We start from the raw sequence: 16,654 nt of genomic DNA, 5'->3' as shown, positions 1-16,654 counted from the left end.
TATTATTCATGTTACTTACATGTCCAGGGGTCTGATACAACCTCCCAGGTTCCGGTACATCTCAGCCCCTACAACTGAGGCTGCCTCCCGTCAGCTCAGGCCCTCAGTTGTGACACAAGGATGCTTACCTCCACATTCAGATTTGGCCGCCACACCAGGCTTATCTCAGATTTGCGTTGTTGGACTGTCACTATCAGTTCCAGGCACTGCCGTTCGGCCTCTCCACAGCACCAAGGGTATTCACCAAGGTAATGGCAGAGATGATGATTCTCCTCTGCAGGCAAGGGGTGAATATAATTCCTTATCTGCACGATCTGCTGATAAAGGCATCCTCCAGGGAGAGGTTGTTGCAGTCCATTGCTCTCATGACTTGACTGCTCAGGGAACATGGATGGATCCTGAATCATCCCAAGTCACATTTGTAGCCGACAAGGAGATTGTTTTTCCTGGGGATGATCCTCGACATGGAAGTGCAGAGGGTATTTCTACTGGTGGAGAAAGCATTGGTGATCCAAACTATGGTCCGGGATGTCTTGAAGCCTTCCCGGGTATCGGTTCATCAGTGCATTTGCCTTCTGGTGAAGATGGTTGCCTCCTACGATGCTCTTCAGTACGGAAGATTTCATGCACTGTCCTTCCAACTGGATATCCTGGACAAGTGGTCGGGGTCTCATCTGCACATGTACCAGAGGATACGTGTGTTGCCAAAAGCCAGGATTTCACTCCTGTGGTGGCTACAATTGCCTCAACTTCTAGAGGGCCGCAGATTCGGGATTCAGAACTGGATCCTTTTAACCACCGATGCAAGTCTCAGAGGTTGGGGCACAGTCACCCAAAGGGAAACCTTCCAAGGAAGGTGGTCAAGTCTGGAATCCATTCTTCCAATCAACATTCTGGAACTAAGGGCCGTGTACAACGGTCTTCTACAAGCACCACACCTATCTTCTACAAGATCGGGCCATTCAGGTGCAGTCGGACAATGTAATGTTGGTGGTCTACATAAACCGACAGGGCGTAACGAAGAGCAGAGCTACAATGTCAGAGGTAAGAAGAATCTTCCTCTGGGCAGAAAGGCATGCTGTTGGCGCTGTCAGCAATCTTCATTCCGGCAGTGGACAACTGGGAAGCGGACTTCCTCAGCAGACACGATCTCCATCCAGGAGAGTGGCGCCTCCATCCGGAGGTGTTCACGGAGGTGACAAATCTTTGGGGTGTACCTCAAATAGATATGTTGGCCTCCCAACTCAACAAGAAGCTCCGGAGGTACTGTTCCAGGTCAAGAGACCCACAAGCAGTGGCGGTGGACGCCCTGGTAACTCCGTGGGTGTTCCAGTCAGTGTACGTGTTTCCTCCACTTCCACTCATTCCCAGGATTCAAAAACTCGTAAAGAGAACAAGAGTTCACGCAATCCTCATTGCTCCGGACTGGCCAAGAAGGGCTTGGTACGCGGATCTTCTGGATCTACTGCTGGAAGACCCGAGGCCTCTTCCTATTCGGGAGGACCTTCTGCAACAGGGGCCGTTCGTTTATCAAGACTTACCACGGCTACGTTTGATGGCATGGAGGTTGAATACCAGATATTAGCTCGGAAGGGCATTCCAAACAAGGTTATTCCTACTCTGATACAGGCTAAACATTACCATCGCATTTGGAAAAAGTATGTATCTTTGTGGGAATCCAAGAAGTTTCCTATGGTGGAGTTTAAACTGGGATGGTTTATCCTCTTCCTGCAAGCAGGTGTGGATATGGGCCTGAGTTTGGGATCCATAAAGGTCCAGATTTTGGCCTTATCCATTTTCTTAGAGAAACAACTGGCTTCCCTACCTGAGGTTCAAACTTTCTTTAAAGGGGTTCTGTACATCCAGCCTCCCTTTGTGCCACCTATGGCACCCTGGGATCTTAATGTGGTGTTACAGTTCCTCCAATCGGATTGGTTCGAGCCTTTACAGGTGGTTGAGGACAAGTTTCTCACATGGAAGGCTGTCACTTTGTTGGCCTTAGCTTCTGCTAGAAGTGTGTCGGAGTTGGGGGCTTTTTCTTCTAAAAGCCCCTACTTAATCTTCCATGATGATAGAGCTGAGCTCTGGACACGTCAGCAGTTCCTTCCAAAGGTTGTGTTGGCTTTTCATTTCAACCAATCTATTGTGATGCCAGTTGCTACTGACTCCTCAATTTCATCAAAGTCCTTGGATGTCGTAAGGGCTCTGAAAATCTATGTGAAGAGGACTGCTCGTCACAGAAAATTGGACTCTCTGTTTGTACTGTATGATCCCAAGAAAATTGGGTGTCCTGCGTCTAAGCAGACTATCTTGCTGGATCAAGGTCACTATCCAGCATGCATATTCTACGGCAGGATTGCTGTATCCCAAATCTGTTAAGGCCCACTCTACTCGTAAGGTGGGTTCTTCCTGGGCGGCTGTCCTGGGTGTCTCTGCTTTACAGCTTTGCCAAGCGGCTACTTGGTACGGGTCGAACACGTTTGCTAAGTTCTACAAGTTCGATACTTTGGCCACTGAGGACCTAAGGTTTGGTCAATCAGTTCTGCAGGAGCCTCCGCGCTCTCCCTTCTATTCTGGGAGCTTTGATACATCCCCATGGTACTAATATGCACCCCAGCATCCTCTAGTATGTAAGAGAAAATAGGATTTTAATTGCCTACCGGTAAATCCTTTTCTCGTAGTCCGTAGAGGATGCTGGGTGCCCGGCCAGCGCTTCGTGTTCCTGCAGTGATTGCTTGGTTCAGTACTGCTTTGTTCTTGGTTAAGTACTGTTTTGTTACTTGGTTAAGTATTCTTGTTCAGCAGTTGCTGAGTTTTCAAGCTGGTTTGCTTGGTTTGCCTAGTATGTGTGTGCTGGTGTGAATCTCACCACTATTTGTGTAAAGTCCTTCTCTCGAAGTTGTCCGTCTCGTCGGGCACAGTTTCTAGACTGAATCTGGTAGGAGAGGCAAAGAGGGAGGAGCCAGCCCACACTATTAAAGTCTTAAAGTGCCCATGGCTCCTGGTGGACTCCTCTATACCCCATGGTACTAATATGGACCCCAGCATCCTCTACGGACTACGAGAAAAGGATTTACCAGTAGGTAATTAAAATCCTAAACTTGCAAGTAGTCATTAGGACAGTGTCTACAGATATCTATACATAAGGTTCTTTCCACAAGAGTATTAACAATTATATCCCAACAAAAGTATCCTGGATTTATGTTAATGTCACCACAGTAATTTTGCTGACAGGCATAGGTTTGTCTTATCACTATGTGGACTACCTGTATTTGCGCTGTCCTTCCGATAGATGGGTGGTTGACAATAGGGCTGATTTGAGTTTAGAAGTTATTGTAACTTTTCAGATATCTCTTCGTTGACTAAACAGAAGAGATGATAATACTCATTACACAGCAAATGCTTTATACATATCCTGCAACAAGTCTCTCAACCTGGTAAAAGACAGTCACTGCTTTGCCTATTAGGGAGTATAGGTGCTATTACAGCTGGTAGACTGGGTATCTGAGTAATTATAGGTTAGTTGATGAATACGGGTCTCGTGAGGGTATAACTACAGCAAATTCCATTACACTCTTCTACGAGCCAACAGCCTACTGCTCACTTGTTAAATTGCTTCCCTGACTCCTTCTCTTTACCCAGGGACTAGCTGAGGGGCTTATCTCTATGCTTCAGCAAAATAATCCAGCCCCCTTCCCTCTGGCTGTATAATCAGTCAAGCTAAAAGCGTCAAATAGCACCTCCTTGCAGGCCCGCCATCGAGGGGGGACGGTGGGCACTCTAGGCCCGGGCCCGGACTGAGATGGTGCCCGTGTGCTTGTAGTCAGGTTCACGGACAAACGTCAGCTGCCTGCCTGCGCATTGGCAGGCAGCCACGGATGTAGAGGCGGACCGCGGCCATATTCTTAATACAGAGCCGGCCGTGAGCCAATCGGAGCTCACGGACCGCCATCCAATAAGGAACTGCCATTCAGGAGCTCCTGATTGGCTGCCGGTCCTTGAGCTCTGATTGGCTCATGGCCGATTCTGTATTAAGAATATGGCCTCGGCCCTGCTTCTGTCCCTCCGTGGTTGCCCTTCCGATGCGCTCTGTCCCTCCATGGCTGCCTGCCCCCTGATCCTGACTACAACCATCTCCGGGCCCGCTCAAAAGGTAAAGTTGGGGAATGCAGGGAAAGGGGGGGAGGGGGAGTGGACAGGTGTGTGGTGGTGGGGGCCCTGTCTTGTGAGTGTCAGTCCTGTGCCCCATCATTTCTGATAGCAGCCCTGCCTCTTTGGCATCTGCCTCTCCCTCCCAGCACCATCCACTATTACCACCTACCGCTGACACTCCTGGGCCACTCCTTCGCAACGCAGCCCTGCCTGAGCAGTCACAGCCCGGCACCCAAGAGGGAAGTTCTGGCTACCTGTTGCTCTGCCAGGCACTGCCACAGCAGTCCCGGTCACAGCTCCTCTCTGCCCCTGGTGTTAGCCACTCAGTAAGGACCGGTCTCAGGCGCACCAGCATCTCAGCTCCCAAATCAGTAGGGTCCCTAAGCTGCCTGCTGGTACCGCCTCACACATCCACTCTCCGCTTTCTTGAGGCCGTTGGTCAGCGGCCAGATCCACCAACGTAGCACGCTCAAAGATCCCTGCTTCCTCTCCCAAGCACAATCAGCCTTCCGACACTCTTCGACACTCTCCTGTCTCACCCCAGCTCCCCGGTCGATCCTGCCTGCGCGTGAAGGGCTGCAGCGGCGCGCGATAGCTCCAGAGGCTTCCCTTCCAACACCACAGGCTACTCTTCTCATTACACCAAGAATTCCCACTTGCACACATAAAATATATATATAGTAATTTATAGAACATCTACATAGTCTATAGACAGCTAATAGCATTATATTCATATACATAAGTAAACATAAGGAAAAGATGCTACTTCACCAACACCCTGCTCCATTTTAAACAGAGCAATCCACCTCTTATTCTCCATAGGTTTCTCCTAATTAGGAGTATTCATACCATGAAATTGTAACCGGAAAAAGAGGTAAAGTAGAGAATATAGTGTAATACCATAAAAACTTTTTTAATACATCAAACTTCTAAAAACAAACCTACATGATGATGTCCAATAAAAATAATGCTAGTATGTCGACAAAGCATGTGTCACAAAAAACAGAGACATTCACTGAAAAAAATCCACCCTCATGGAGAAACAGAAGTAATGGCTGATTACCGGTTCCTGGTGAACTGGCTTTCATCAGTTCTAAAGCGCAAGAAAATCCAGATGGTCTCTCCCAGCTGCAGCAAGGGGATTTCCTGGTCTCAGTACTCCTCCGTGTGCGGGCTCAGTCCATAAGCATCAGTGTCAGCATGGAAGGGGTGTTAGAAGCAGGACACCCACGCGTTCCCACCCTCCACGGGTCTTTCTCAAGGTCTGCTTTCAAGTGGATGTCCACACTGACGCTTATGGACTGAGCCCGCACCTGGAGGAGTACTGAGACCAGGAAATCCCCTTGCTGCAGCAGGGAGAGACCATCTGGATTTTCTTGTGCTTTAGAACTGCAAGCCAGTTCACCGGGAACCGGTAATCAGCCATTACTTCTGTTTCTCCATGAGGGTGGATTTTTTTCAGTGAATGTCTCTGTCTTTTGTGACACATGCTGTGTCGACATACTAGCATTATTTTTATTAGACATCATCATGTAGGTTTGTTTTTAGAAGTTTGATGTATTAAAAAAGTTTTTATGGTATTACACTATATTCTCTACTTTACCTCCTTTTCCGGTTACAATTTCATGGTATGAATACTCCTAATTAGGAGAAACCTACGGAGAATAAGAGGTGGATTGCTTTGTTTAAAACGGAGCAGGGCGCTGGTGAAGTAGCATCTTTTCCTTTTTTTTTTTGCATTGTATGTTTCAGATATTGGAAAAGCCTCTTTTAAAGATACTGCACTTCTAGCTGCCATTGTGCACTGTTCGGCACTGTTTATAAAGCTTTGCACACATAAGTAAACATAAGTAGCTTAACAGTGAGCTCTCGACATGTTGCACTCTGTTTGCTGCATTATAAGCAGCACTGGGGCGGGATACACGTTTGTAGCTCGGTGGCACACTTGCCAGAACTGTTAGTTTCTTTGTAATAATTATAGAAGCTCCTGAAGCTATTAAATAGCAAGAACTGGGTACTTTTTGACTTTTTTCAGACAGTGACTACTATTGCTCCCCTTAAACTGGATGCAGTTGCAGCTCCCTGCTTCAGTCTCAACTGATACTTTTTAGTTTATCCAAATTATTAGCAACAATGTTTCCCCCCTACTGAGTTCCAGATGGTTTCTAAATTGAGTAGGAACACTGCAATGGTCACTGACTGATGACTTGTCAATAAGGTCTTGTCATTGTGCCCTGAAGGAAGGGTAAATGCTATGCATTCTTTTCCGTATCACCAAAGCCGGCCCTAACCAATATGATGCCCTAGGCAAGATTTTGGCAGGTGCCCCCTAGCACCACCGCTGGTTCCGCCTCTGACCTTGCACCTCTTTCCTAGCACCACCACCCGTCATCCATAGCAGTCCTTATTTTGGTGTTTGTACCCCCTATATTTTAAATAGGAACAATTCGCACATTTGGCGCATAGCCCAAAAAGGGGTGTGTTTTTGCTGGCAAGGGGCATGGCCACACAATAGTAACCCCAATTCCAATTACGCCACACAGTACTGCAACTTTATTCACATTTGATCATGCGATAGCGTCCATAATTCATATTACATCCCACAGTAGTATCACTTTACCTTATAAACGTTACTCCTCACAGTAGAGTCCCTTATTCACATTACATCACACTGAATTGCTCCTTATTCACATTACACCACACCCTATTGCTCTTTATTCACATTTGATGACACAGTAGTGCCCTTTCTATATGCAATGCCACATAGTAGAGCACCTTATACACATAATGCTACACAGTAATGCCCCTTACACATATGAGACACATTATTAATGTCCTTATAAACTTAATGTGCCTTACACATTATGACAACCTTTATTAATGCCCTTTTACACATAATGTCCCTTACACATATGCCGCACATTATTAATGCATCTATACACATAATGACACACATAGTGCCCCCTACACATTTGCTGCACATTATTAGTGCCCCTATACACATAATGACACACATAGTGCTCCCTACACATTTGCTGCACATTATTAGTGCCCCTATACACATAATGACACACATAGTGCCCCTTTCACATATGTTGCACATTATTAATGCATTTTTACATGACACACATAATGCTCCTTACACATATTCCGAACACTACTGCACAACCAACACACTCACATGCACACAGCACTCACACTGCCACTAACACTGTGACCTCTGCCTCTGCTTGGATACAGATGTGTCCTCCTAAATCTTGCCTCAGTGCTAAAGTTGGGCACATTTGTTTTATGAAAATGCATCTTACTTGCATTGCTATGTGGCTAGGATGCACAAGCAGCTTCTGCTGATTAAAATGATATGCAGCATGCCTATATACTGTGTGTGACTGTGGCTGTATCTGCATATGAAATGCTACACATATAATATAGGCATGCCGCATATCATTTTAATCAGCAGAAGCTGCTGATGCCACTAGGCATATCAAATGCCCTAGGCAATTGCCTAGTCTGTCTATACCTATGGCCGGCTCTGCGTATCACTTCTCAACAGTTACTGCTAATAATTAATTGTAATAGGCAGGCAGTCACTTAGTATTTTTCCCCCACTTTTAGACATGCTTTTCCATAGTTCATAGCTACACAGCTATCCTTCTTAGTAAGTGATGCAACATCTGTACTGTGATTTGCCACCTAAATGATGTCTCTATCACTGATGTGATTTCTCTCTAAGGGGGGCTTGTGTTATTCTTTGGAGGGGGGCGGGAACGTTTCACTTCCTACTGGCCATCCAGCAAAGCAGGTGGCTGCCTCACGGTTCCTAGAGTGGGGGAGAAACTGCCTCATAGCAGGCCTCTGGTGAGGAGGAGTTCACCTCAATCCACCCAGGCTGCATCCTAACCTCTGTCACTCACGCACTACTGGGAGGTTTCAGAGGAATCACTGGGTTTTCAGGTAACATCCCAGAGCTGCTCAAGTTCCTAAAGATGGCCATCTCAGCACACTCCAATGGACCCAGCACCTGGCAGTTAACTATCCCAGTGCATGACAGCTACAGCACTGAATATGTACTTAACCCTTTCCTTGCTGCTAGTCACAAAGCGTTCAGCCCAGCTATATATATATTATTATTATTATTTTTTTGGTGGGGGTGAAGTCACTTAAATATCCGTGGCAGCTCTAAGTGGGTGCCATACTTGTCACAAGTGTTTTGCTGAAAGTGGCTGTGTTCAAGGATACACAACCATTCACATAGAAGGCAGTAATCAGATGGACAAACTACACATGGCATAAGGCTGCTGCAAGTTTTGATGGAGCTCTGATGATGCACCTAAACACACATATTGATGGAAATGCGCTGGCTTACGACACTGCATGTGGGCATCTCAGTTGTCTAAAAATTGGATGCGGCATTAGCATAAAGACACAGATACAACTGCAGCTGTGTCTGCATACATCTCTGAATCAAGCCCTATGTGTGGTTATGTCTTCTGTATTCAGTAAGTAATTGGGCTATTCTATATTAAATAATTAATGTAATTTTCACGTTGCAAGGCAAATCACTCTTCTATCAATGGCATGCCAGTTATGTCACTTTTATCCTCATAGACATACTGTACTTACCTATTCTCCGGGTATGTCCATAAGATTCTTAATTTTTGTGGATTCCCATCAGACAATCCCACACTGAGTGATTCACTCAGAATGGTGTGACCTTGGACTTACCCTCTTTTTGTGTTCCTGTGATTCATGTCATTGTGTGGGTTAATAAATGTGCCCCTTGGTGCCAGGTGTATAAAGATCAGTACTACATCAATTTCCATATTGGTTTTTGTATTTTCCCCTGCAGATATTTTGTGACATTTACAATCCCAGCATAACCCACTTGAGACTCTCCCGCTACTGCCTCCCACACTCCCTCTTAAAAAATAATACAATTTCATGTAAGTCTCACCTCAGGCAATGCATTTAGAGCAAAGGCTTAATACAAATGTGTAATGCAGTTTTGGATGTATAAGTGTGTGTGTTATTATCTTTTATTTCTATGGCACTACAAAAGTTCCATAATGCCTTACAAAGTAGATAAAACACACAACACATTTAATAATGGCTATAATAAAGCTCCCGCTATTCAAAACTATCGGTAGCTTTAGCTAACATCCAGAAAGTCACCAAATGGGTTGGAAGAGTAATTAAGATGGTAAGCAGGATTCCATGGAAATATTTTTTTAGTGCAAAAAGTTTTTGATAGGGGGAATATGGCACTATACAATGTGGAAAATGGACAGACAAATGGATAACAAAACTAAACTGTAATGAACTGTAATGCATGATTGCAATTTTTCTGTTACACTAATAGTAATACAGAAATAAAACATTTCAAATTACAAAAGAAGATTGGCTGTGAAATACACATTACAATATACACTAAAGGTGGGTACACCCGCCCAGTTCACCTGTCAATCACCGCCGGCCGCCGCAGCATGTGTACGGGCGGTCGGCCGACCGCCCCGTACACACACAGCGACGCGCCAATATATCGTTAGATATATTGGCTGTCGGCTGTGCTGCGCGGCCGACGCGATACGTCTGTGAATGACGGAGTTCACAGACGTATCGCCCGTACACACTGGCCGACGGTCCCGCGATGTATCGGCATCGACCAGTGTGTACGGGCCTTAAGAAACACTTAATGTCAAAGTGTAAATAACATTTATTGCCACTTAAATTCAAAACACATATAAATACACATAAGAAACACATGAAAGTGTTGCTCTACTGTATGTTACTTCTCTGTATGTATAGAGCTCTTGATTCATAGTATTGTTAATACTAGAGATGTGCGCCTGACCATTTTTGCTGGTTTTTGTTTTGGCTCTAATTCATCATCTGTTTTTGGTTTTGGATTTTGGCCGTGACTGGTTTTGCATTTTTTATTTTTCAAAAAATTACATAAATAAACTAAAATCACATATTTTGGCCCTCTTTTGTTCCTAGAGCATTATTAACCTCAAAAACTATTTTTAGTCATTTACTTTCGGTTTTAACCACCTCACAGCTAACAATATTGTTTTCATCCAGTTTAGACCAATAGGATACACTGAGCTAGCTGGCTGAGTAAGCTAAGTGAACATAATGTCAGCCCTAATGGCACAAAGGTCAATAAAAGAAGAATTAAAAAAGATTAATTGATTATGGTAGGCAACTGTATGGTCTATGTTATCCATATTGATGAACTCTACATTCACAAGTTGAACAATTAAAAAGTGCAATTCTTTTTTACTTTTCTTTTGCAAATGACAACTCATACTGGTGAATAACCCCTCTTATATTTATTATGTCAACAATAAAAGAAGAATCAAAACAAAGACTGATTGATTGATTGATTGATTGATTGATTGTGGCAGTCATTGGCAACTGTATGGTCCACTAGGGAAGACACTGATCTGAATTAACTTTTCTCTGTAAGACCTAGCAGCAAATAGATAATAAAAGAAGAATCAAAAATTGACTGATTGATTGATTGATTGATTGATTGATTGTGGTAGGCATTGACAAATGTATGGTCTATATTTTCTATGATGTGAGACCTAGCTGCAACATAAAATTCTATGCATAAAAGACCATCCCTAATGCCCCCCAAAATTATAGTCCAGTATGAAAATAAAGCTACATATAACATATAAATATATCTATGCAAAAAAGACCATCCCTAATGTTGCCCCCCAAAAAACAGGGCATTTTGAAAGAACAGTGGTGTACGATGGAAGTGTCCTTGTGCCCTCCCACTCACTTTTATGTTTGACATTAAAAAGGACATGCACAGTTTAACAAACCGAACACCTCAGCAACAGGGACTGAGGTGTCTAAAGTGCTTGGATTGTTTGGGCTCCCTCAAAACAAATTTTGACAGGACTACCTCCGATCACTAATGACAAGGTTGATGATGAGGGTGTTAATTACATTATAATCTGATAAAATAAATTTCAGGAACTCACCGCAAATAACATAACATTGATGAGGTGCCAAGATGGCTAACATCCCTACCTTTATCAACTTCATAAATGGAGCAGATGCCTTCACAAGTGTTGTCAGGATTTGGGTAAAAATAATTCCACACACAAGATGTGGCTGTTTTGGTCTTGGCTCTCTTATTACAGGCAAAACTGCAGCTACTGGTGGTTAACTTACACTAACAACATTACCATCCTCATCCTCAGTGCCAGATAGTAGTAGTACACACATATCCCCCCTCATCCTGTTGCACTTGCATACAAGCATCTTCAATTTATTTTATGTCCTCATCACCCTCTACTTCTACTGCTCCCCAAATGTGCAGATGGTGCAGAAATGGAGGAAGGAGGTGATATGTATGAGTACAGTGTGAGAAATATCAGACTCACACATAGCTAATGTGGACACCCCTAAACGTTCCTCAGGGATGTGTGACAGTTCTGAGCACACAGTCTGTTCTACTGTCTTAGTGGCTTTTATTTTTTTACACCTCTTATAGACTGAGTGAAAAGGTCTTGCATTATCATGAGAGGCAGAAGAAGATGCCTCACTAACAGCTGAAAAGCCACTACTTATAAATAAAGACCAAAGCCTGAGTCTTTCCTGGCAACTGTGTGTGGTGAATAGTCTGTTGCCAATTTTATGTTTTTCTGCACTACACTTTCAATTTAATAGAAGTTTTTTTTTATTGTTTTTTATTTTAGATGCCCTGACTTAAATCCTCTGTGCCCTTGAGCATCGGCTTTAGATGACGTTGAAGGACTAGTATAATCATCATGACTTGTTGCGCCAGCTGCAGAGCTAGTATTTGGTTGATTCTCCTGCGCTTCTCTCGACTGATCAATGTGATCCATATTGATGAACACTCTCAAGGTATACAAAAACGAAAGTTTAATAGAATAATTTATTTACTTGAACCTTTTTTTCAAAATCACTACTCACTGTGGAGTCACAGTACTTGTTTGTTATGGATACACAGAATTTACAGTACTTGTATGTTATGGATAAACCGTAGTCACAGTACTTGTATGTTATGGATACACAGTGTGGTAAGGCCTGCAAAGTCACAGTACTTGTATGTTATGGATACATGGTAGTCACAGTACTTGTATATATGTTCTGAATAAACAATAGTGATAGTACTTGTATTTTATGAATACACAGTAGTCACAGCATTTTGTATGTTATGGATATACAGTAGTCACAGTGCTTGTATGTTATGGATACACAGTAGTTACACTACTTGTATGTTGTGGATGCACAGTAGACACAGTACTTGTAAGTTATGGATACACAGTAGTCACAATACTTGTATGTTATGGATGCACAGTAGTCACATTACTTGTATGTTATAGATACACAGTGGGATATGGTGTGCAAAGTCACAGTATTTGTATATTATGGATACACAGTGGGGTACGGCCTGTGAAGTCACAGTACTTATATGTTATGGATACACAATAGTTACAGAACTTGTATGTTATGGAAGCACAGTATTCACAGTACGTGTCTGCTATAGATACACAGTTGGGTATGGACTGCGAAGTCACAGTACTTGTTTGTTATGGATACACAGTAGGATATGGCCTGCAAAGTCACAGTACTTGTAAGTTATGGATACACAGTAGTCACAGTACTTGTATATTATGGATACAGAGTGGGGTACGGCCTGCAAAGTCACAGTATTTGTATGTTATGGATACACAGTGGAGTACAGCCAGCAAAGTAACAACTATTATATATTATGGATACACTGTAGTCACAGTACTTGTATGTTATGAATACACAGTAGTCACAGTACTTGTATGTTATGGATACATAGTAGAGTACGGCCTGCAAAGTCACAGCACTTGTATATTAAGGATACACAGTGGGGTATGGCCTGTGAAGTCACAGTACTATTATGTTATGAATACACAGTAGTCACAGTACTTGTAGGTTATGGATACAAAGTAGTAACAGTATTTGTTTGCTATGGATACACAGTGGGGTACGGCCTCCAAATTCACAGTACTTGTTTGTTATGGATACACAGTGGGGTGTGGCCAGCAAAGTCACAGTACTTGTATGTTGTGGATACATAGTAGTCACAGTACTTGTATGTTATGGATGCAGAGTGGGGTACAGTCTGCAAAGTCACAGTATCTGTATGTTATGGATACACAGTGGAGTACAGCCTGCAAAGTCACAACTTTTATATATTATGGATACACAGTAGTCACATTACTTGTATGTTATGGATGCAAAGTAGTCACAGTACCTGTATGTTATGGATACACATTGGGGTATGGCCTGCAAAGTCACAGTACTTTTATGATATGGATACACAGTGGAGTACAGCCTGCAAAGTCACAGTACTTTTATGCTATGGATACACAGTAGTCACAGTACTTGTAGGTTATGAATACAAGGTAGTCACAGTGTTTGTTTTTTTATAGATACAGAGTGGGGTATGGCCTGCAAAGTCACAGTACTTGTTTGTTATGGATACACAGTGGGGTACAGCCTGCAAAATCACAGTACTTGTATGTTATGGATGCACAGTAATCACAGTACTTGTATGTTATTGATATATAGTGGGGTACGGCCTGTGAACTCACAGTATTTATATATTATGGATATACAGTGAGGTATGCCCTGCGAAGTCACAACTATTATATATTATGGATACACAGTAGTCACATTACTTGTATATTATGGATACAGAGTGGGGTACAGCACAATAGAAAACTTTATTTTTTTACTTATTTGTACTTTTTATTAAACTTTTTAACTTTTTTTTTTGCTTTTTAAACTATTTTTCAATTTTTTAACCTTTTTTTACTTGTTTGAACTTTTTTTTAACACTTTAGCAGATGGACACTGGGCACGTATGTCATCAGCAATGGGGCAGATGGAAACTGGACAGATGCATCATCAGCACTGGAGCAGATGGACACTGGACAGCTGCATCGGCATCCGAACCGCTTATCTCTAGTTAATACTGACATACTGTAGAACAGACAGAGTTTCTTACTGACATATCACTGTATTAAGAGCTCTTTATTGTACATTAGTAAAATTTAGCAATTTTGAATGTGTGTTTTTTAAGTATTTTGTATGTGTTTTGAAATTATATGGCAATAAATGTTATTTGTACTTTGACATAAAAAGGTTAGTAGTATATATTGTAATGTGTAATCTTGTTTTGTATTTTAAGTTAAAAAAATAAATTATAAATGATAAATTCTTCTATATTGGCAGCTGCAACGGGTGGTCTTCAGTATGCCGGCTGTCGGGATCCCGGCGCTCAGTATACCGGCGCCGGAATCCCGACAGCCGCCATACCGACACTTATTCTCCCTCGTGGGGGTCCACGACCCCCCTGGAGGGAGAATAAAATAGCGTGGCCGCAGCGAGCCCGCAAGGGGCTCATTTGCGCTCGCCACACTGTCGGTATGCCGGCGGTCGGGCTCCCGGCACCGGTATGCTGGTCGCCGGGAGCCCAACCGCCGGCATACCATACTACACCCGCTGCAACCCATTACACACAAGCTGTACTGAGAGAGCCATTGTTAGCAAACATTTTCCTGTTCCTCGAATAAAACATTGGTTTATCCATTTTGATGCTGTTTACAGAGATTAACTTTTTCCACATATATCTAGCTCTGTCTTCATATTACAAGTCTGATGTTTCTTTTTTATCCTTTTTCTGATGTTTTCATTGGCACCACTTTATACTGTACCTCAAGAAAGTCTGTTAGAAACATCCCATGAGTTAATTAGCTGGCTTTACAACCTGATCAGGGCCGAAACTACGATTTTCAGTGCCAGGGCCAAGGCAGTACTTTTGCAAATCTCCCTCCCAATAAATAAATAAATAAATAAATAATATATATATATATATATATATATATATATATATATATAATAAAAATACTAAAATAAATACATAAATGAAAACATAATAATAATAAAAATACAAATGAACAACAGAAATAAATAAAAAAGATTACAAATTGTGCCATGCAGAAGTGCAAACTAATTCTAATTACACTGCTCAGTAGTACCCCTCATTACGCCACCCCACAGGGCAGAGAGGGAGAGAGAGAGAGAGATGGGAAAGAGGGGTGAGGGAGAGAGAGTAATCACACACATAAGTACATACAGTGCCCCTTTCCTGAGTCACACTCACCATCTAGGCAGGCTCTGGATGATGCTGGATAGTGAGATCTCTACTGTTTTCCCCTCCTCTCTCCCATGCTGGCTGGCTGGGCTTGCACTGACAGTGCAGTGCCTTGTAGCCCCACCTACTTTTTGACTGTACCTCCGGCAGCACTGTGGCTGATGAAAGACTTGCGGGGCTGAGGTAACTTGCCCCCAGTGATCCCTCTTAATCTGGCTCCCCCTGTTACCCCCTCCCTCTGTAGCTGCGGTTGAAAGGAGCCGGACGTACTACAATGGATAAACTGAAAGTAAACTACAGCCCTTGCAAGAGCTGCTGGGAACTGTAGTTTATTTTCGGCATTGAAGTGAAGAAACTGAACATAAACTACAGTTCCCACTTCCCAGTAGCCCTTGCAAGGGCTGTAGCTTACTTTCAGTTTATTCATTGCCGTGAGTCCAGCTCCTTGCAAACGCAGCCACAGCCGCAGGGGGAGAGGAGATGTTAGGGGGTGTTGAAGTGACTGTCCTGGCGCCCCCCTCCCCCTGATCCAGCGCCCGGGTCACATGCCCCACCAACCAGTTGTGACCATGACCTGATCAAACATGTCATTGCCCTGCACAAGCTGATACACTGAGTCCTAGTTAGACCATTGGGTAATAGCCTGCAAACTGGTTTTGCCTTTTAAATTATTGCTACTTTAAAACATTGGGAAGAGTTGCACGAAATCCGTAGAAAAATTCTGTAGTTCACAGGCTACAGTATTACATTTACCCCATAACTTTAAACATTTGCAAACAGACTCTAGAACTGGATCTGTACTGAATGTTGTCCTACTTTCTAACCTAAAACAATCCATGAGTTCTCAAGCATTGTGTCCCATGCATGCTACTACTCCACCTGCCTGTAACTTTACCTGGTAAATATACCCATTGTTACATAACACTGTCTAGTATTATTGAAACTATTATTGCAATCTGTCCTTACTCATTTTGCAATATGTCATACAGGTTTTTTTAATCTGTTTAACCATTTACTTCTACCTGCAATACACTAACTGCTTTACTTATTTCCCCATACTACCATTATGGTCCCCTTCTCCATTTTCTATAATCACAAATTGACCCCCTTCTTTTAAATTCTACTTTACCATTGCCCTTTCTTACCTCAACCTACTTTTTTATTTAACTTTGCCGTTACCATTTCCCGGGCGGCTCAGCCACCAAGCATTCTTCTTGCTCAAAATGTGCATCTTATTTGCATAAAAAAAATTAATGGTGGTGACAAAACTACTCTGCTACAGTAGATTACACTGATCAATTTGATGTGTGACATTTGTTCATC

The 16,654-nt window shown here is 42.9% G+C and overlaps 1 long non-coding RNA gene across 1 annotated transcript in view; it reads left to right on the top strand.

Moving 5' to 3' along the window:
* Positions 1 to 12,033, top strand: part of LOC134935479 (uncharacterized) — a 41,814-nt gene extending 29,781 nt beyond the window's left edge. Inside the window, exon 3 of the long non-coding RNA XR_010180172.1 lies at positions 11,871 to 12,033. This is a non-coding gene — a long non-coding RNA (uncharacterized LOC134935479). The remainder of the gene's footprint in view (positions 1 to 11,870) is intronic.
* Positions 12,034 to 16,654: the final 4,621 nt, after the last annotated feature.

The sequence above is a fragment of the Pseudophryne corroboree genome, chromosome 6 (genome assembly GCF_028390025.1).
Source record: "Pseudophryne corroboree isolate aPseCor3 chromosome 6, aPseCor3.hap2, whole genome shotgun sequence".
Taxonomy (NCBI): Eukaryota; Metazoa; Chordata; class Amphibia; order Anura; family Myobatrachidae; genus Pseudophryne; species Pseudophryne corroboree.
Note: the sequence above shows the minus strand (reverse complement) of the source record. Positions and strands in the feature narration are given on the sequence as shown.